The 20452-nt window shown below is 36.6% G+C and overlaps 1 long non-coding RNA gene across 4 annotated transcripts in view; it reads right to left on the minus strand.

The window, feature by feature from the left end:
- Positions 1–1008: 1008 nt before the first annotated feature.
- LOC141425694 (uncharacterized) overlaps positions 1009–20452 on the minus strand; it is a 108359-nt gene continuing 88915 nt past the window's right edge. For 2 of the 4 annotated variants that reach the window (XR_012450740.1, XR_012450743.1), the window contains exons 5-8: positions 16810–18152; positions 14795–14824; positions 11417–11674; positions 1009–2997 (exon numbers count right to left, since the gene is read on the minus strand). This is a non-coding gene — a long non-coding RNA (uncharacterized lncRNA). Of the gene's footprint in view, positions 2998–11416; positions 11675–14129; positions 14825–15517; positions 18153–20452 lie in introns of those variants that run through there. The other 2 variants (XR_012450742.1, XR_012450741.1) reach the window with 2 other exon arrangements.

A 20452-nucleotide genomic window follows, 5' to 3' on the forward strand; every position in this document is an offset into this window, starting at 1 on the left:
TGCCTGTTTCTTCTATCAGTTGCTGAGAGAGTGCTGTAAAATCTAATTATCATCATGGCTTTATCTTTTTCCCTTTAATTATGCTACTTTGTATCTCATGTGTTTTGAACCTCTTTTACAAGAATATATACATGTATGATTGCTCTGTTTTATTGTAAATTTCTCCTTTTGTTGTTATAATATGTCTGTTTTTAACTCTGATAATACTCTTTGAGTTGCCATCTATCAGACCTCATGTTAAAATAGCCATTCCCGTTGTTTTAGGATTACTGTTTGCATTACATATCTTTTTCTTTCAATATACAGGGTTTTTTTATTATTATTTATTTGGTTGGTTGGTTTGTTTTTTTGAAACAGAGTCTCACTATACAGCTTGGGCAGGCCTTGAACTCATAATCCTCCTGTCTTAGCCTCCTGAATGCTGGGATTACAGATATGTGCTACCATGCCTAGCCATATATATATTTTTTATATTCAAAATTCATCTCTTACCTATGTTAGGTCTTATTCTTTTAACTCTTCTCTGAGAATTTCTGAATTTTTTGGCAATTCTGGGACTTGAACTCAGGGTCTTGTGCTTGTTAGGCAGGTACTCTCCCACTTGAGCCATGCCACCAGCCCTTTTTGCTCTGGTTGTTGTTGAGAAAGGGTCTTGCATTTATGCTTGGGCTGGCCTAGACAATAATCCTTCTATTTACACTTCCTGCTTAGCTGCAATGACAGGTGCCCACTACCACACCCAACTTTTATTAGGTGAGTTGGAGTCTTGCTAACTTTTTGCCTAGGCAGGCCTTGAACTGTAATCTTCCTGATCTCAGCCTCCTCATTAGGATTACAGGCATGAACCACTGTACCTAGGAGAGAATTTCTGACCTCTAATTGGAGTGTTCAGTTCACTAACATTTAATCTAACCATTGATATGTTTGAGTTGTGACCAACCATGTTACTGGTAGTCTGTTGGTCCCATCTGTTTGGTTTTTGTATTTCCTTAATTTATTTTCGTTTAATTGAATCTTTTTGACAATTCCTTTTCAGTGGATTTTGGACTTTTGATTATACCACTACATTGTTTCAGGTGGCTCTAGGGATCCCAAAAACATCCTTAATTTTTTCATATACTTTAATATTGAACCACTTCATGTGAAGTATGAATATATTATGAAAATATAGATTCATTTACTTTGTTTTTTGTTTTTCAGTTGTCCTATTTAATTTACCTAAAAATGTAATCTACCCCATAATGCAACATGGGGTTTAAGGCAAACAGAAATTTCACTTTACATAGTCATGGTTAGCTATAATAATTAGGAGCAAGAAACAATCTTTTATATTTAGCCATGTATTTATTTATAGCACTGTGTTCTTTTCTGAAGATTCACATGTCCACCTGGCCCCAATTCCTTTCTCCTAAAGTGCTTCATTTGCATTTTCTGTACTGCAGGTCTGATGGTAAAAGTTATTTTGATTTTCATTTATCTGAAAATGACTATTTTGCTTTCATCCTCAAATATTATTCTCACTACACTGAATTAATGTTTTTCCTCCTGTCATCGTTTTAGAAATGTCAAGCCACAGTCTTCTTGTGTTCATTGTTTCTGGCAAGAAATCATTTTAATTCATCTCATTCCACTTAATCTCTCGTTAATCTATGTTTGCTTTCAAAAGTTGCTCTTTAATCATGCTTTTAGAATTTGACTCTGGTGTGCTACAGATGGTTTTCTTTGTATTTTTCCCACTTGGGGTTCAATCAATTTGTTATATTTGTGAGGAAATGCCTTTCACCAACTTCATGGAGTTTCCAGCATTAGTTCCTCAAACATTTTTCCCTCTCTCCTTTCTTCTGAGACTACAACTACACCTAACCTTTGGATATCGTCCCCATAGCCCACTGAGATTCTTCATTTCATCCAAACATTTCTCTTGATTTTTCATACTGGATACTTTCCATTAACCTATCTTCAAATGTACCGACTCTTCTCATTTCAATTTACTGTTAATGTCATCTTGGAAGTTTTTAAATTTCAAGTACTATATTTTTCTCTTTTTGATTTTTATTTGGCTCTCTTTTGTGATTTTGATTACTAATATTTTCTATTTGTTCATTTACTATAAGCCTGTTTTCCTTTACATCTTTAAGATAGTTATAATAGTTGTTTCTTCATCCTTATATACTAATTCTGACTTCGGGGTCATTCTCTACTTATTTTTTTCCTGTTGATTTGACTTTAGATTATATTTTCCTGCTTCTTCACAAGCTTCTTCATATTTTAGATCATTTTGATCTCGTGAATGATACATTTTAAGGACACTGGATTCTGTTATGTCCCCCTAAAAAGTATATTTTGTTTGTTTTTGAGCAGGCAGTTAATTTAACTTCAAGCTACAATGTTGTTTTTCCTGTAATGGAACAGCTAAAAATTCCATACAGATCTTTTACCCTTATTAGGCTTGTTTGGAGTACTCTCCATGCATATGTAGTAAAGGGATCAGTAAGAAATTTGCGCCAGGTTTATACACAGAATCTCCCCTCTCTCTACCTGCCCCTGACTTTCACCTTTCCAGGGTTTCCCTGATTACATTCTAGCTGCCGTGGTCTCACAAATTCTGTACAGTGGCCAAGCCAATCACCATCATGACAGTTCCTTATGCATATGAAGGACTATGTTTGCACCAGTCTCAGGTCTTCTGCTGGGCTATTGCGGAAAGTCTTCCCACTGTGGCCTGGGAGGAAGTAGCTGCAGGGTCTTCTAGAGTTCACCCAGGCTTGTCATGGCATCAAGTCTGGCATTTGCTATTTGCTGGTACAGTGACTTCAGCAGCTGGAGTTGTGTTTGGCAGCAAGCAATTGTTGCCATGAAGTGTTCCAAGTAGCCAGGATGGCATGAGGACAGTCTGACTGGCTGCTTGACTGATAGTCCTTCACCCAAGGCAGTCAGGACACCAAGAAAGGTCAAACAGGTATAAATTGGGGAGTTAAATCACCTCCACCTAAATAGCTTATTTAAAAGAAAAATAAACATTAAAAAGAGTACTTATAATAACAACTATCGTTAACACTAATACTTTACAGTGGTGTCACAATGCTTAATTCCTGCCCCAGTTCCTCAAGGAAAAGTTGGTCATTTCTATCTGTTTCAAGGTCTGTCCACAGACAAAATCTGTATCCAACCAGAAAAAAGTACACTGTGTCATTTCCTTCTCTCAAGTGTAGATTTACTTCCAGTTTCTTTCAGTTCTTCTAACTGTCTGCACATTATTGTATTTTGTATTTTAGTTTTTGTGTGGAGTTTGTATTTGTTATTTGACAGGGGGTTGACCTGAGAGGAGCTACTTCTCAATTATTGGAAACCTATTTGCAGTAACATTTTATTTATCAATAAAGCAGTGTTTATCATTTTCCCTAGTAATTACATATAGTAGTTGCCTGGTATTTATATTAAGTAAGCATTATCCTACTTTACCAATGTAAAACTTTTATGTATTTATTAATTCATTAATTTTCCATATACTTCAGGGGATCTTTCATGTTCTAGTCATTGGGTACATATAAAAGTAAACAAGATGTAGTCTGTTCACTCTCTGAGTTCAGAGTCTAGTGTTACATTGCATATTATAGAAGTTGCTAGCCATGTCTATTATATTAAATATAAATAAATACAAGTAAAAACTCCTCAGTTACACTATCACGTTTCAAGTGATAAATTGCCATTTGCAGCTCCTGGCTGCTAGCAGACATCGTCTATGGAGAACATGTCTACCATCCAAAAAAACCCCGATGGGTTGTGTAGGAGAAAAGATAATTGCAAACATTTACCACTAAAATATAGTATGATAACGTGTAAAAATAGTCCTACATAAGGTATGGTATGAGACTTCAACTGTGACAATACTTAACTGATATCACAGAGATCCAAATTGGACATGATTGGGAAGATTTGATCAGTCATTACATGGGGTATAAGCACCATATCAATAAGTTAGGGAGGCATAAATAAATCAGGGAGCTGCAAGAAAATTCTGATTTTCATAGTATATTTTAGGTAACTGCATGAATGGTAGACTCACTCACTCATTTGGGACCACAGATGGAGCTTGAAGGGAAACAGTGAGTTTGATTAGTCATATTGAGTTTGAGATACCTGTTGGGCACTTGAGGAAGGTGGATGTATGGTTCTTGAGCTTAGAGAAGGGAGGTTTTAGATGGAGCTGCAAATTTGATGGCATAATATATTTTAGATGGCAATCAATTTCTTTTTCCTTGTAGCACTGGGGATTGAACTCAGGGCCTTGGACTTGCTAGACAAGTGCTCTACAACTTGAGCTATATCCATAGTCCTTATGCTTTTAGGTTGTTTTTCAGATAGAATCTCTGATTACTAATATCAATGCCATCCTTATTTAGCCTTCATAGTTAACTCATTGTTCTTCATATAACTGAAAGTGTTATGCCTCGTCTAAGGCATCAAGTTGACAAGCAGATGATCCAGACCAGAATCCAGATATTCTAATTTCTTTCCAAGGTTCTTTTTATAAAATTGCTCTGCAGTAGTTTCTTACATGAAGTCAAAGCATGCAGTTCATTAATTATATTTAAAAGTTCAATAATTATATTTAATTATATTTATATTTTTGTTGTCATTATTATTTAAGGACAAACCAAGCAACTCAAGACATAAATTGAAAGAAATTGAATAATCAAACTTCAGAACAAGTAGTCTCTCCCTTTGCCAAGATAGTTAGTGGCATAGAATTAATACTTGTCTGTTAACAGATTTGATTATCCACTGCTTTTAGACAACTAAAAATAAATCTCAGATGTCAAAATATCAAACACAAACTGCAAAAAATGTTCTTCTTCATTACTTTTGGACAGGCAACCTGTGTTTACTTTTAAATATCTTGCTAAAACTGAAGATCTGAATTTATAAATTCAGTGGAAGTAACTTGTGCCACCCACCACTCACAAATTTCAAAGGCTAGTTGATATATGATTAAAAGAGCTTTCTGTCTCTGTAAAGAGTTATGGGAATGGAATGATTTATTAGCATTCCATACGCTGTGTTCTGTTTCCTTTCCTGTTTTGACAATTGTTGACATAACTCTCTTGGCTGGTGACTTAGTAGGTATAACAAGCAGACCTTAACTTTAAAATTAACACAGATCCCTTATTTAAAGCTATATGCTATTTGTTTTTATATAATTCTAGTTATTTAGCAATCACTTTTTTATGTACCAGCCACTGTACAAAAAGACATCATCCCTTTCTTTAATGAGTTCCCAGATTAATAAACACATTCTTTTTTGTTTGTTTGTTTTTTGGTTTTTGGGGTTTTTTTTTTTTGGTTTATTTTATTTTTATTATTTTTTTTAATTCATATGTGCACACACTGTTTGGGTCATTTCTCCCCCCCACCCCCTCCCTCTCCCCTCCACTCCCTCGCTACCCAGCAGAAACTATTTTGCCCTTAGCTCTAATTTTGATGAAGAGAGAGTATAAGCAATAATAGGAAGGACCAAGGGTTTTTGCTAGTTGAGATAAGGATAGCTATACAGGGAGTTGACTCACATTAATTTCCTGTGCATGTGTGTTACTTTCTAGGTTAATTCTTCTTGATCTAACTTTTTCTCTAGTTCCTGGTCCCCTTCTCCTATTGGCCTCAGTTGCTTTAAAGTATCTGCTTTAATTTCTCTGCGTTGAGGGCAACAAATGCTATCTAGTTTTTTAGGTGTCTTACCTATCCTCAAAGCTCCCGTGTGTGCTCTTGCTTTATCATGTGATCAAAGTCCAATTCCCTTGTTGTGTTTGCCCTTGATCTAATGTCTGCATAGGAGGGAGAACATACGATTTTTGGTCTTTTGGGCCAGGCTAACTTCACTCAGAATGATGTTCTCCAATTCCATCCATTTACCAGCGAATGATAACATTTCGTTCTTCATGGCTGCATAAAATTCCATTGTGTATAGATACCACATTTTCTTAATCCATTCATCAGCAGTGGGGCATCTTGGCTGTTTCCATAACTTGGCTATTGTGAATAGTGCTGCAATAAACATGGATGTGCAGGTGCCTCTGGAGTAACCTGTGTCACAGTCTTTTGGGTATATCCCCAAGAGTGATATTGCTGGATCATATGGTAGATCAACGTTTGGATTTTTAAGTAGCCTCCAAATTTTTTTCCAGAGTGGTTGTAGTAGTTTACATTCCCACCAACAGTGTAAGAGGGTTCCTTTTTCCCCGCACCCTCCCCATCACCTGTTGTTGGTGGTGTTGCTGATGATGGCTATTCTAACAGGGGTGAGGTGGAGTCTTAGTGTGGTTTTAATTTGTATTTCCTTTATTGCTAGAGATGGTGAGCATTTTTTCATGTGTTTTTTGGCCATTTGAATTTCTTCTTTTGAGAAAGTTCTGTTTAGTTCACTTGCCCATTTCTTTATTGGTTCATTAATTTTGGGAGAATTTAATTTTTTAAGTTCCCTGTGTATTCTGGTTATCAGTCCTTTGTCTGATGTGTAGCTGGCAAATATTTTCTCCCATTCTGTGGGTGTTCTCTTCAGTTTAGAGACCATTTCTTTTGTTGAGCAGAAACTTTTTAGTTTTATGAAGTCCCATTTGTCTATGCTATCTCTTAGTTGCTGTGCTGCTGGGGTTCCATTGAGAAAGTTCTTACCTATACCTATTAATTCCAGAGTATTTCCTACTCTTTCCTGTAACAACTTTAGAGTTTGGGGTCTGATATTGAGATCCTTGATCCATTTTGAGTTAATATTTGTAGGGTGATATACATGGATCTAGTTTCAGTCTTTTGCAGACTGCTAACCAGTTTTCCCAGCAGTTTTTGTTGAAGAGGGTGTCTTTTCTCCATCATATACTTATAGCGCCTTTGTCAAAGACAAGTTGGTTATAGTTGTGTGGCTTCATATCTGGGTCCTCTATTCTGTTCCACTGATCTTCATGTCTGTTTTTGTGCCAGTACCATGCTGTTTCTATGTTAAATAGAAGTGGAGCTAGTGGACATCCTTGTCTAGTTCCTGATTTTAGAGGGAATGGTTTCAGTTTTTCTCCATTAAGTATAATGCTGGCTGTAGGTTTGTCATATATAGCTTTTATACTGTTGAGGTACTTTCCTTCTATTCCTAGTTTTCTTAGAGCTTTTATCATGAAATGGTGTTCGATCTTATCAAAGGCTTTTTCTGCATCTATTGAGATGATCAAGTGGTTTTTGTCTTTGCTTCTGTTAATGTGGTTTATTATGTTTATTGATTTTCGTATGTTGAACCACCCCTGCATTCCTGGGATGGAGCCTACTTGGTCGTGGTGAATGATCTTTTTGATGTGTTGTTGAATTCGGTTTGCCATTATTTTGTTGAAGATTTTTGCATCAATGTTCATTAAGGACATTGGCCTATAGTTCTCCTTTTCACAGGTGTCTTTGCCTGGTTTTGGGATAAGTGTAATACCGGCTTCATAAAATGTGTTAGGCAGTTTTCCTTCCCATTCTACTTCATGGAACAGTTTAAGGAGGGTTGGTGTCAGTTCTTCTTTAAAGGTCTGATAGAATTCAGCAGAGAATCCATCAGGTCCTGGACTTTTCTTTTTGGGGAGACTCTTGATTGCTGCTTCAATTTCATTTTGTGTTATAGATCTATTCAGGTGATTAATATCCTCTTGGTTCAGTTTTGGATGATCATATGTATCTAGAAATCTGTGCATTTCTTTAAGATTTTCAAATTTATTGAATATAGGTTCTTGAAGTTGTCTCTGATGATTTCCTGGACTTCCATGGTGTTTGTTGTTATCTCCCCTTTTGCATTCCTGATTCTACTAATTTGGGTTTTTTCTCTCCTCATTTTAGTCAGGTTTGCCAGGGGTCTGTTGATCTTGTTTATTTTTTCAAAAAACCAACTTTTTGTTTCATTAATTCTTTGTATGGTTTTTTTGGTTTCTATTTCATTGATTTCAGCTCTTATTTTTATTATTTCTCTCCTTCTATTTGTTTTGGGATTTGCTTGTTTTTCTAGGAGTTTGAGAAGTATCATTAGGTCATTGATTTGGGATCTTTCAATCTTTTTAATGTATGCACTCATGGCTATAAACTTTCCTCTCAGGACTGCCTTTGCTGTGTCCCCATAGGTTCCGGTAGGTTGTATTTTCATTTTCATTGACTTCCAGGAACTTTTTAATTTCCTCTTTTATTTCATCAATGACCCATTGTTCATTAAGCAATGAGTTATTCAGTTTCCAGCTGTTTGCATATTTTTTGTCTTTACTTTTGTTGCTGAGTTCTAGTTTTATTGCATTGTGATCAGATAGAATGCATGGTATAATTTCTATTTTCTTATATTTGCTGAGGCTTGCTTTGTGCCCTAGGATATGATCTATTTTGGAGAAGGTTCTATGGGCTGATGAGAAGAATGTATATTGTATAGAAGTTGGATGAAATGTTCTGTAGACATCAAGTAGGTCCATTCAATCTATTGTATATTTTAGATCTAGGATATCTTTATTGATTTTTTTGTTTGGATGACCTATGTTTTGATGATAATGGGATGTTAAAGTCTCCTACAACCACTGTGTTGGAGTTATATATGCTTTTAGGTCCTTCAGGGTATGTTTGATGAAATTGGGTGCATTGACATTGGGTGCATATAGGTTGATAATTGTTATTTCCTTTTGGTCTATTTCCCCTTTTATTAGTATGGAATGTCCTTCTTTATCTCATTTGATCAATGTAAGTTTGAAATCTACTTTGTCAGAGATAAGTATTGCTACTTCTGTCTGGTTTTGGGGGCCATTGGCTTGGTAAATCTTCTTCCAGTCATTCATCCTAAGCCTATGCTTATTTCTGTCGGTGAGATGGGTCTCCTGTAAGCAACAAATTGTTGGATCTTCCTTTTTAATCCATTTCATCAAATGGTGCCATTTTTGGGGGAATTAAGTCCATTAACTAAGTGTTAGTACTGATAGGTATGTGATGATTCCTGTCATTTAGTTGTCTTAGTTGTTTGAAAGTTTGATTGTGTGTACCTAAGTTGAGGTTACTCTCTACTTTCTTGCTTTTTCTTTTCCTGTAGTTTGGTGCTGTCTGCCCTTTCATGTTTATGTTGGGTTTCACTTTCTGTGTGCAGAATCCTTTAAAGAATCTTTTGAAGTGGTGGCTTTGTGATCACATATTGTTTTAGTTTCTGCTTATCATGGAAGACTTTTATTGCTCCATCTATTTTGAATGATAGTTTTGCTGGGTAGAGTATCCTGGGTTTGAAGTTATTTTCATTCAGTGCCCAGAAGATCTCACCCCAAGCTCTTCTTGCTTTTAATGTTTCTGTTGAGAAGTCTGCTGTGATTTTGATGGGTTTACCTTTGTATGTTTGTTTTTTCTCTCTTATAGCCTTCAGTATTCTTTCTCGGGTCTCTGTATTTGTTGTTTTAATGATAATATGTTGTGGGGTAGATCTATTTTGGTCTGGTCTGTTTGGTGTTCTGGAGGACTCTTGCATATGTATGGGAATAGATTTCTCTAGATTTGGGAAATTTTCTGTTATTATTTTGTGAATATATTATGCATTCCCTTTGCTTGCACCTCTTCTTCTTCTTTAGTGCCCATGATTCTCAGGTTTGGTCTTTTGATGGAGTCAGTGAGTTCTTGCATTTTCTTTTCACAGGTCTTGAGTTGTTAAACTAATAGTTCTTTGGCTTTTTTTCTTTAATTACCTTTTCATCTTTGAGATCTGGGATTCTGTCTTCTGTTTGTTTTATTCTGCTAGATTGGCCTTCCATTTTGTTTTGCAATTCTGTTTCATTCTTTTTTCTGAGGTTTTCCATATCCTGATTCGTTTCCTCTTTAATGTTGTCTATTTTTGTCCTGAGTTCATTTATTTCTTTATTAATCATGTTCTTTGTTTCACTTTGGTGTTTATACAGTGCTTCTATGGTTTCCTTTATTTCTTCTTTTGCTTTTTCAAATTCTCTATTCTTGTAGTCTTGGAATTTCTTGAGTGTCTCCTGTACATTTTGGTTGACCATATCCAGTATCATCTCTATAAAATTCTCATTGATTACCTGTAGTATTTCTTCTTTTAGATTATTCTTGTGGGCTTCATTGGGTTCTTTGGTAGAGTTTATCTTCATTTTGTTGGAGTCTGGATCTGAGTCTCTGTTTTTTTCATTTCCCTCTGGCTCCTGTGCTAATTTTTTGCTATGGAGAAACTGGTTTCCCTGTTTTTTCTGTCTTCCTGTCATTGCCCTTGGTGTTGTTACTGTCCCTGTACTGTGTGCAATTAAGTATTTTCTAGCTTGTGATAATAAACTGGTGATATCTAGAATGGAAGGGTGAGAGGAGATGGAAAGCAAAGAAGTTAAGGAAAAAGGGAAGAAGAAATAAACAAACAAGTAGAAAAACAAAACAAAGAAACAAACAAAAAGTTTCAAAGATATAAATAGGGAGAGACAGTGTACTAATTAACAGTAAGCTGAACAGGCATTAGAGAGACAGAGAGAGGATTGAAAAAATAAAAATAAAAAATAAAAAATAATAATAAAAAAAAAGAAAAGAAAAATCTCCAAGTTCAGATGCAATAAAGTTTCAGTCTTAATAATTTTGGTGTTCATCCCTCAGCCTCCAATCCTGGAGATGGTGTCTCAGAAGTGGTTCTGTCATTGTCTCATCAAAGGGGAAAAAAACCAAACAAAACAAAACAAAATAACACAAAACAAAAAAAGCACCACAAAGTGTCCCAAGTTCAAATGCAATACCATTTCAGTAAGTTTTTCAGCATGCATGTGTAGTTTGGTTGTTGTCTCATCAAAGGAAGGGAGAGAAAAAAAAAAAAGAATCTGGAGACAGTTCTGTGAATGGCTATCTGAGGTTGTGTCTCACCTGCCCACTGCTGTCAGCCTGCTTTTGCTGGGGGCTTTATTGATTGCAGATTTCAGGAGTGAGCTCAACACTCACCTAACCCCACAGGCTTTGTTCACTTAGAGTTCTCCTGTGTGTGACCACCACTGCTACAAGCTTTCCCCTTTCCAAGCACACTGGGGGAGGTGACACTGCACCGGCTTTCTCAGGCCAGCATGTTTATTTACAGCTCTTGTGGGAAGTGGGTCTTCCCCCCTCTCCTGTGGAGTTTTCCTCCCTCTGCCACTTTTACAAGCTTTCCTGCTCCTGGTTGCTGGGCATGTGCCACCACTTCTGCCCTCTCCGTCCAGCTTGTTTATTTACATTTCTGTGAGGGATTTCCCCTCCCCCCATCTTCGGTGTTCATGGTGCCCCACCCTCTTTGCTACATGTTTTTTTTGATGTTATTGCTTATTATTCAGTTTTTTTTCTTTTTTCCCTGGGTGGGGGTCAGTCTGTCAAGGGGGTTATGCTGATCTGGCCCAGCGTTGTCTGTAGGAGTACCATGTGCCACTTAGCTCACCTTGTGGTCCATGTCTTCCCAAGCCTTCTGGGTGCTGGCGTCTGGCAGTGGCGCAGGAACCCTCCTGGTTTCTCCATTTAACATGAAGTGGAGATGCTCTGCGCAGGCTGGAGGTGTGGAGGAGTCAAAGTTTTGCCCCTTCTTGGTGGTTTTTCCTGTAAGGTGTGTCTCCAGTGTCTCTCCAAGATTTTACTTTAGGAGGCACGCTTTCCACTTCCTCCCTCTAGCCGCCATCTTGGAATCCCTAATAAACATATTCTACAGAGAAATAATTGTAATAGTTTTCTAATAAGTGGATGTCAATGTTGCATGTGAAAGTTAGCCTAGGCAGTCTTCAGAAAAGGGGTTAAATTTAGTATAATATTAGAAGCATGTAAAAAATTTAAATACCATTGATCACTTTTAGCATATGTCTTGCAAGGTATATAAATTTTACCTAAGAAGTATAGATAAATTCTGAACTTTTGTTAGGTTTGCTTTTCCGGGGCATGGGTTGGCAACTCTGAGATACCTTTCTATGAATTTTAGACATAATTTAGGTATATGAATTGTATATAATGTGTGTGCAAATGCTATATCATCTATATTATACATATGTATATATTATGTACATACATTTTATATGAGGTAATGAGAAAATGAGTCAGGTTTCCCATTACTACAAAGGAGCTGGCTATACAAATATGTGATGTAGCAGTGTACCTTGTGGTATTTGATTGTGGGAAATATTAGTGTAAGCTCATGTTTTTAATAGACAGTGAGACTTACTCTGATTTTAAAAATCAATCTTCCAGAAAACTAAAAACATCATTTTCAACATAACAAGGAAATGCTAGATGAACTGCAAAATTATACTTCTTTTGAACCCATCAGAGAACAGCACATCTAAGAAGCCTGAAATTTAAAGAAAAACCCTAATCAGGAGGCAACCTCTGTCATACTTGAGTCAAATCATGAGAAAAAAGAAGTTAGATATCATATAAACAGAATGAGAAGAAAGTCTAGAGCAGGGAAAATGTTTGGAGAGCTAACAAAAACAACGAAAGACTTCAAATATATATCTGAGAAATACAGGGACCCCCAGCAAGGATAAATATGAGAAAAATATTCACCTAGAAAAATAATGTTCAAACTGCTGGAAACCAAAAACAGAAAAAATTGAAGGCAACTCAAATAAGAATTGCAATAGATTGTTATTAGAATGTCTGCAGTCTAAAAGGCAATAGAGCTATGGCTTTCAAGCATTGAAAGACAAACAGACCTACCAACCCAAAACTCTGTATCTTTCAAAACTGAAGTCAAATAAATTTTTTTTAACAAAAAATAAAAATTAATTATCAGCAGACCTTCTCTGAAAGAAAAGATAAATAAGTAATATAACAAGAGGAGTGTGATACTAGAAACTCAACAGTATACAAAGAAATAAATTTATAAAAACTGTAAAAAGAAAATAAATGTAAAAGATATTTTAAAAATGGTGCTTGCTCTAAAAGATCATTAAATGTCTAAAACAAGAGCAGTAGCCAGAATCTGTGTGTTTGTAGAACATTTAAAATTACTATTTGTGAAAACAGTAACACAAAGAAGGAAGGAAGACTTGAGCACATAGCTGTGAATTGTGAAATCCCAAAACTGAATGTGAAATAGCTTAAAGGTAGATTGTGGATAATTATAAATATATATTAGCAAACCTAGGGCAACTATTAAAAAAGTTACAACAGAGATAAAAAAACAAGCAGTAGTAGAGCTAAAATAGAATCACAAAACATTTCATGAATACAAAAACAAAGGAAGAAGGGGGGAAAGGAACAAAATCTAGATGAAATAAATGTAAAACAAATGCAAGATTGGGTATTTAAATCTATTCATATGAATTCAATGTAATCATTAAACAACCACATTAAAAGGTTATCAGATTAATTTTTTCAGAAGTAAGATCAGTAAGTTTGGTGGGGGAGATGCCGAAATTGTAAAGGTGGTTTTCCAAAAGCAAGGTGTGTGCCTTGCCTCTCAGCTGTGCTAACTCCTACACTTCCCAACATTTAGTCAATTGAATGGTATTTGTGCTAGTTGGGGATCATGGGTTCATGCTCTTTCCTGAAATTTAAAAAATTAAAAATAAAAACGAAAGATCTGACTATATGCTGTCTACAAAATAATTCCTCTATACATAGAAAGGCAAAAATATATAAAAAGTGCCAAAGGAGGACATTGCATAATGAGGAAGGAGTAAATTCAGAAGAATATAAAAGAATAAATGTGTGTGCAACTAACAACAGAGCTTCAAAACACATGAAGCCAAAACCAAGAGAAGCAAGCAAATAAACAACTAGAGTCAAAAGATTTCTACACTCCTCTCTCAGTAATCAATCAAATAGGTAAAAGAAGATGAAGATATAGAGACATAGACATCATTGTTAAACAACTTGACCTAATAAATGTTTACAGAATATTCAATCCAATAATAATAGAATATGAGTTATTTTCAAATAAATATGAGACTTTTGCCAAAACAAGACTGTGCTTTGGGCCACTGAACAAACCTCAACAAATTTAAATAGAATACAATTATGCAAAGTATCTTCTCTGATTAAAACAAAATTAGGCTGGAAATCAATAATAGAAAGATTTCTGGAAAAATCCCCATGAATTTGGTAATTGAATGACACACTTCTAAATAGCAAGTGAGTCAAAGAAATGGTCAAAATAAAAATTGGAAAATATTTTAAATTTAATTAAAATTAAAAAAGCATTAAACTGTTTTCATTAGTTAAAATGAGCATCAGTACTTGTGACACATAGCTAAAGTAGTATTTAGAAGAAAGTTGGTAACATTAGACAAAAAGAATAAAGCTCTCATTTCAATGACCCTCAATTTCCACCTTAAATTTTACCCATGATAAGTAAAGAAAGGGAATAATAAACATAAGAGCAAGAATAAATCAAACAGGAACTAGAAAAACAGTAGAGGAAAGGAATGAAATGCAAGTCAGTTCCTTCAGAATAGTGAAAAAGATAAACCTTTAGCCGGATTGATTAGGATATAAAGAAGATACAAATTGCCAATATCCGAAGTAAGAGATAGACATCATTACACACCCCACAACATTGAAAGAATAGTAAAGGGCACATTACAAACAACTTTATGCACATATATTTGATGGATGAAATTGACAAATTCCTTCAAAGACTCAAACTACCAAGATTCCTTCAAGAAGGGAGATAATCTAGTCGTATGTCTATTAAATAAATTGACTTTGTAGTACAAAATTTTCCACACAGAAAACTCCAGGTCTTCACTGTTGAATTCCTTCCACTTAAGGAATAAATAATACAAATTCTCCACAAGCTTCCAGAAAATAGCAGAAAAGAAAATACCTCTGTGCCCTTTATCAGGTCAACTTTACCCTGGAACAAAATCAGACAAGGACACTATAAGAAAAAAAATGCAAGACAATATCCATCATGAACATAACTCCAAAATTCTAAAGAAAATTTAACTCCTTCAGAGGTGAATTTAACTAAGATATTTGTAAGCACTTTTGTAAATGTCACAGTATACCCCCAGTACAACAATAATATGGTAACAAAAATAAAAATCAACTCCTTCAATATGTAAAAAGGATAATATATGATGGCCAAGTAGGACTAATTCTAAGAATATAAAGTTGGTACATTTAAAAAGCCAGTCAATGTAATCCAATATTTTAGCAGACTAAAAAGGAAAAATATATATAATTTTCTCAATAGATAAAGGAAAAGCATTTAGCAAAATTTAACATCCATACTTGATTCTAAAAAGATGAAATATTCAGCAGTCTAAGAACAGCAGGAAAAATTTCAGAATTAGATAATAGTGCACCTACCACAAACCTAAGGCTATCATACTTAATTGTCAAATATTGAAAGTCATTCCTTCTAAGATTGAAAAAAAGCAAGACATCTACTCTTAATACGTCTACCCAGCATTGTACCAGAATTTTTAGCTAGTATAATAAGTCAAAGCAAATGAGCTAAATAACACATAGATTGAAAAGAAAGAAATAAAACTGCTTCTACTTGAAAATGATATATTGTCTACATACAGAATCTTCAATCAAGTGTGTGAAAAAATCTTGATGCATTTTAATGTTTTTAGCAAGATGTCAGGATACAAGGTGAATTGCATTTCTATACATTAGCAATGAGCAACTGGAAAATGGAATTTTAAAACTAGTGTTATTTATAGCATTCCAAAAGAGAAATATTTACCCAGAAATTTAACATAATGCATACAAAAATTCTATTTTGGAAGCTAAAAATTTTAATAATATATACCTGAAAGAAAACCTGATTTGTTCAGACTTGGTCCAATACCAGCTCTTCCACTTACCAAGTGCTTAATAGGAATATTATATGCTGGGCATATAATAAATGCTCAATACATGTTAGTTCTTTTTACATTTTTTTTTAAAAGAAAAGTATCTAGAAAGTCAGTGTTGTACTGATTTTGCCTAACATTATTCCACAATGGTTGTTCCTCTAAAACAAATCATGGATGTCATGCTTTCACCATATATGCTACATGGGTCTACTGGGTCAGAGAGCATAATTGACTTACAGCCCCAGCTGCTGCCCCTTGGGATGGCCCACCACCTTCATGCTGAAGCCACACTTCCTGCAAGCTATGCCTAGCCAATGACTGAGTGAAAATGCCTGAGTTTCCCTGGCAGATGGTAGAGGAAGGAATAAAGAGATGAGAAATACTAGACTATTATGTGAGGCCAGAACTCCCACCAAAAAGAGCTCCATCGGAAACATCATTCAACCAGACATCAGGGTAATGTCTGAGGGGGCTTCACAAAGTTCAGCGATTGCTCTCACAAAGTTAAGTCTCAGTAATACTCCTGAGGATAACAAGGCCTGAAGCCGGGTGTCATCATTTAGCTGCCCAATCACTGTAACAACTGGAAAGGTCAGAGAGAGGCATCAATGGAGGCTTGACCATCAAGCAGGCAGACATACAGACAATTGAGCATGGCATCCCCAGGGACAAAATAGACAAGTTGCCAACAAGGGTGATGCTTAATATTGACAGCCAGAGAAGTGTAAGGAAGCTGAGAGTAGTCACTCCAATAAATATAGCCATGATCCATTTCTCAGTACCGGGACCTGAGTATTTTTCAGATCTGAAATGCATTGGCTGAAGAGATGGCCAGGTCCTAACAACACAACACAAAGTCTATATTGTGATGATTCATCCTACCGTTTCTTAAATAGACCTAGGGCCATTTACTTAAAAGACTTTGCATTAGAGCAAAGGAAAGATCCAGACCATTGCACACAAATTTGGAATTGACTTCGATGCTTGGAGATTGAAAAACTCATGGACCTCTTGTTAGAGTGGGGCTTACAGGAATCAAGTAGTGAATGGCGTCCTGGCAAAGTCTTGCACATGGTGGGCCTACTAAATCTGTGAGCTGGTCCAGAGGTCTTTCCTCCCGTTTCCATGTGTAAAAAGAATGGATACACTTGGCAGTGGCAGCTGAAGTGAGCTTCACATTGCTTCCTTGGTCTATGAATCAGGTGGAGATGGACAAACAGAAACTTCTGAAACTGTTCTTCTGCCAAGATGATAAACACAAAACAAAGATTGGTGGTTCCTGTCATACCTCCTTTTTCCATTTTTTTAAGGATATATTTATCATACAAAAGGGACAATTCCAAATAGAGTTACATTGTACATTGGTTAGATTACCCCCACCATCTCCCCACTTAACCTCTCCCCACCTCACTTAAAGCAATTGCAAGAGGTTTCATCGTTCTATTTCATATATGTATATGAAGTCCATCAACCATATTTACTCTCCTTCATCTCCCCCATTAACCGTCCCCCTTCCACAATTACCCCCTCACACTGTACCTATTTTATAGTCCTGTCTTTCGTTATTAATCCGAATGTCAATGTTTAAAGGGGTTTCTTGACATATCCCCACCATGAGTATAGTTTACTTTGGTCAGTTCAACCCCTTTCATTACTCTCCCTTACACCTTCCCTCCCAGCCCCCATTATTCAATAGCTTTTAAAACATATCATTATGTCATATCATTTTAATAACCAGCCTCTTCCTACAGGGACTAAGTGGACCCTGGAAAATGATGATAGACTATTATAAGATCAACCAAGTAGTAGTACTGACTTTAGCTGCCATGCCAGAGATGGGATTATGACTGGAGCACATTCACAAGGCCTAAGGTATCAAGCATGTGGTCAGCAATTTGGTGATGTGCCCTTTTGTATCCAGACTAGAGACAGACTAATGTTCATTTACTGTTTTTTCTGAGGACTATGTTAACTCGGCCACCCTCTACCACAACACAGTGAAACAATCGACACTTCTGAATACCCTGATCATCCAACTCATCTATGCTTATGGGCCCGCAGAAGCCAGAGGTGACCAGTGTCCTGGAGACCTTGGTAAAACACACGTGCTCCGTAGAGGAGATAAACATCATCAAGACAAGGCACCTGCCTCCTCAGCAAAGTTTTCAAGAAACGTGGTGGTCAAGTTCATGTTGGAACAGCTCCTCCAAAGCAAAAGTTTAATTATTGTATCTTCTATCCCCATCTCAAAGAAGTTCTGCAGGCAACGCATGCCACTTCTAAGAATGCTGTTCAGCCCGTGCATTGGGTGATATGTTGGATGCCAGCTTGGTGTGGTGCCTGAAGCACAAAAGGGTGATGCAGGTCTGTCACCTGCGAAAGGGGAGGGAGAAAGATTAGCTAGGGAGAGTCTCAAATTGCACCGTTTCCCTCCAAAGTCTCTGTCAGCCAAACAAGGAGCTTCAGAGCCAAGATTGCAGTTCCATGAAGAACAGAAGTGGCCAAGTACCACTGTGCTCATTTGTTTGTGTGGGGATGTCTAGGAAAACCATGGCCTAAGCTCAACTGCTGTGATTGAGTAACCAGGGGAACTGCAACCAAATCTGTCACTTAAGTGCATCCTTCAGAGTTGATCTGCAAGTTCTCTCTTGAAGGAAGCTCTGAATAGCTGCCATATTCACCCTTTGGGAAGAATTCTTACTCTACCAAGTGTGTGTGTCACATGTGGCAAGGACTTATTTAGCTCACTAAAGGCAGATCAATATGATAATGATGAAGCTTCTAAGGACAGGAAGAAATACTATATGTAGTCAATGGACAAAAAGAAGGCTGGAACAGGGTTGCAAATCAGACTGGAATTGGTCAATGATAAGACTGTAATCTTCAAGCTTTACATTGTTTCCTGGACAGAAATAAATTGCAACATACCCTTTGACATGATAATATTAACTTTATAGAGGCTCACCTTAACCATATTAAATAAACAAAATTACCTTCTCTTAAAACTGGGGATGAATTTGTCCCTCAGAGATATTGACAACTGTCTCTGGAGAAGACCATAGACTTAGTGAGTGCTCTGTGTGCCAGACTTTAGCCAGGACACCATTGTTATTTGACTCCTACACGCCCCCACTCTGACAAGGTGTCCAATGATGTCTGGAGACATGTTTGACGATTACAACTAAACGGATGAAGGTGTATGCTATAGTTTGGATCTTGAATGACTTCCCAGAGCCCCTTGTGTTGAAGGTTTGATCACCACCCTGCTAATCAGAGGTGGTAGAAACTTTAGGAGATGGGGACTAATAGGAAGAAGTTGGCTCATTGGGAACATGTCCTTGAAAACTATTAGGACTTTGGCCTACTTTTTTTCTTTGCTTCTTGGCTGCCAAATGAGGTGAACAGGCACACACTCCTGCCATGATGTACTGTGCTGCTCTAGGCCCAAAGCAACAGGACAAAGTGACCATGGACAGAAACCTTAAAAGCCAAAATAAACCTTTCCTTTGTACAATTTGATTATTCTAGGTATTTTGTCACAGTGATGGAAATTTGACCAACACAGGGTGCTTTTGGAATCTTGTGGGCAGAGCCAGAGAAGTTGCTAAATAATCTACAATGCCCGGGGCAGCCCTCTACAGTGAAGAATTATCCAGCCCAGAATGTCAGTAGTGCTGAGACTGTAAACTGGGTACCACTGACACTAAACAATGCTCTAATGTGGTAATGAAAGGATGTGTGAAGAAGATTTTTAATATTTCTTGACCTCATTCACTGAAATGTAAAATTGGGAGAGTCACAATAGCAACCTTATGATTTGGAGAATTAAATCAAACAACTGTACTTAACTGTATTTTTATGCAGGTGATCACACAAATAATCTACTCTGTTCCATATCCTCTTCATCCCATGGGACACTGACATTTCTATGTTGAGGGGTAGGTGGGGCCATGTTCCCTGTCCAAGAAATTTGATGACCCTCTATAACTGTTTCTATCAATAGCACACAGTGGAAGTGATATTTCATGACTCTTAGGGCTGGGTCATAAAAGCAATGCAGCTTTCTCCTAGCCTTCTTTCTTGGGACACTGCCTTACGCAAGCAAACACGGCTTTGAGACTGCCCCAGACACCATCAGTCTTCTAAGAAAGGAACCTCTAGCCAGGATTGCCCAAAGTAGCCTGTTCTGGGCCCCTGGCTCACAGACGTCATGGGATTATATAAATGATTATTGGTGTTTAAGTCCCCATATTTTGGGATGACTTGTTCTACAGCCATAGACACTAAAACAATAATGCACACATTTCTTTGCACAATGTTTGGCAATTGGTTTCTTTTGTCTTAGTATTTTGTAACTTTGGTATTTTACATTAGTGTTTCAAATTAATATTTAGTATTTTAAACTTAGTGATTTAATTAGTAGTTAGGATTTAGGGTTTATTATTATTATTATTATTATTTTTTCTTTTGGTGGCACTAGGGTTCGAACTCAGAGCTTCAAACTTAGCTAGGCAGGCACTCTACCACTTGAGCCACCACTCTGCCAGCCTGTTTTTTTGGGTTTTTTTTTTAACCATGTCTGCATGCACTAAAGGGCAAACCATCCATCCACAGATGGATTAAACCAATCTGATCATAGGTGGAGGTGTAGTTTTCCAATCAAAACACCAGGA

This window comes from Castor canadensis, chromosome 8 (genome assembly GCF_047511655.1).
Source record: "Castor canadensis chromosome 8, mCasCan1.hap1v2, whole genome shotgun sequence".
In the NCBI taxonomy this organism is placed as follows: domain Eukaryota; kingdom Metazoa; phylum Chordata; class Mammalia; order Rodentia; family Castoridae; genus Castor; species Castor canadensis.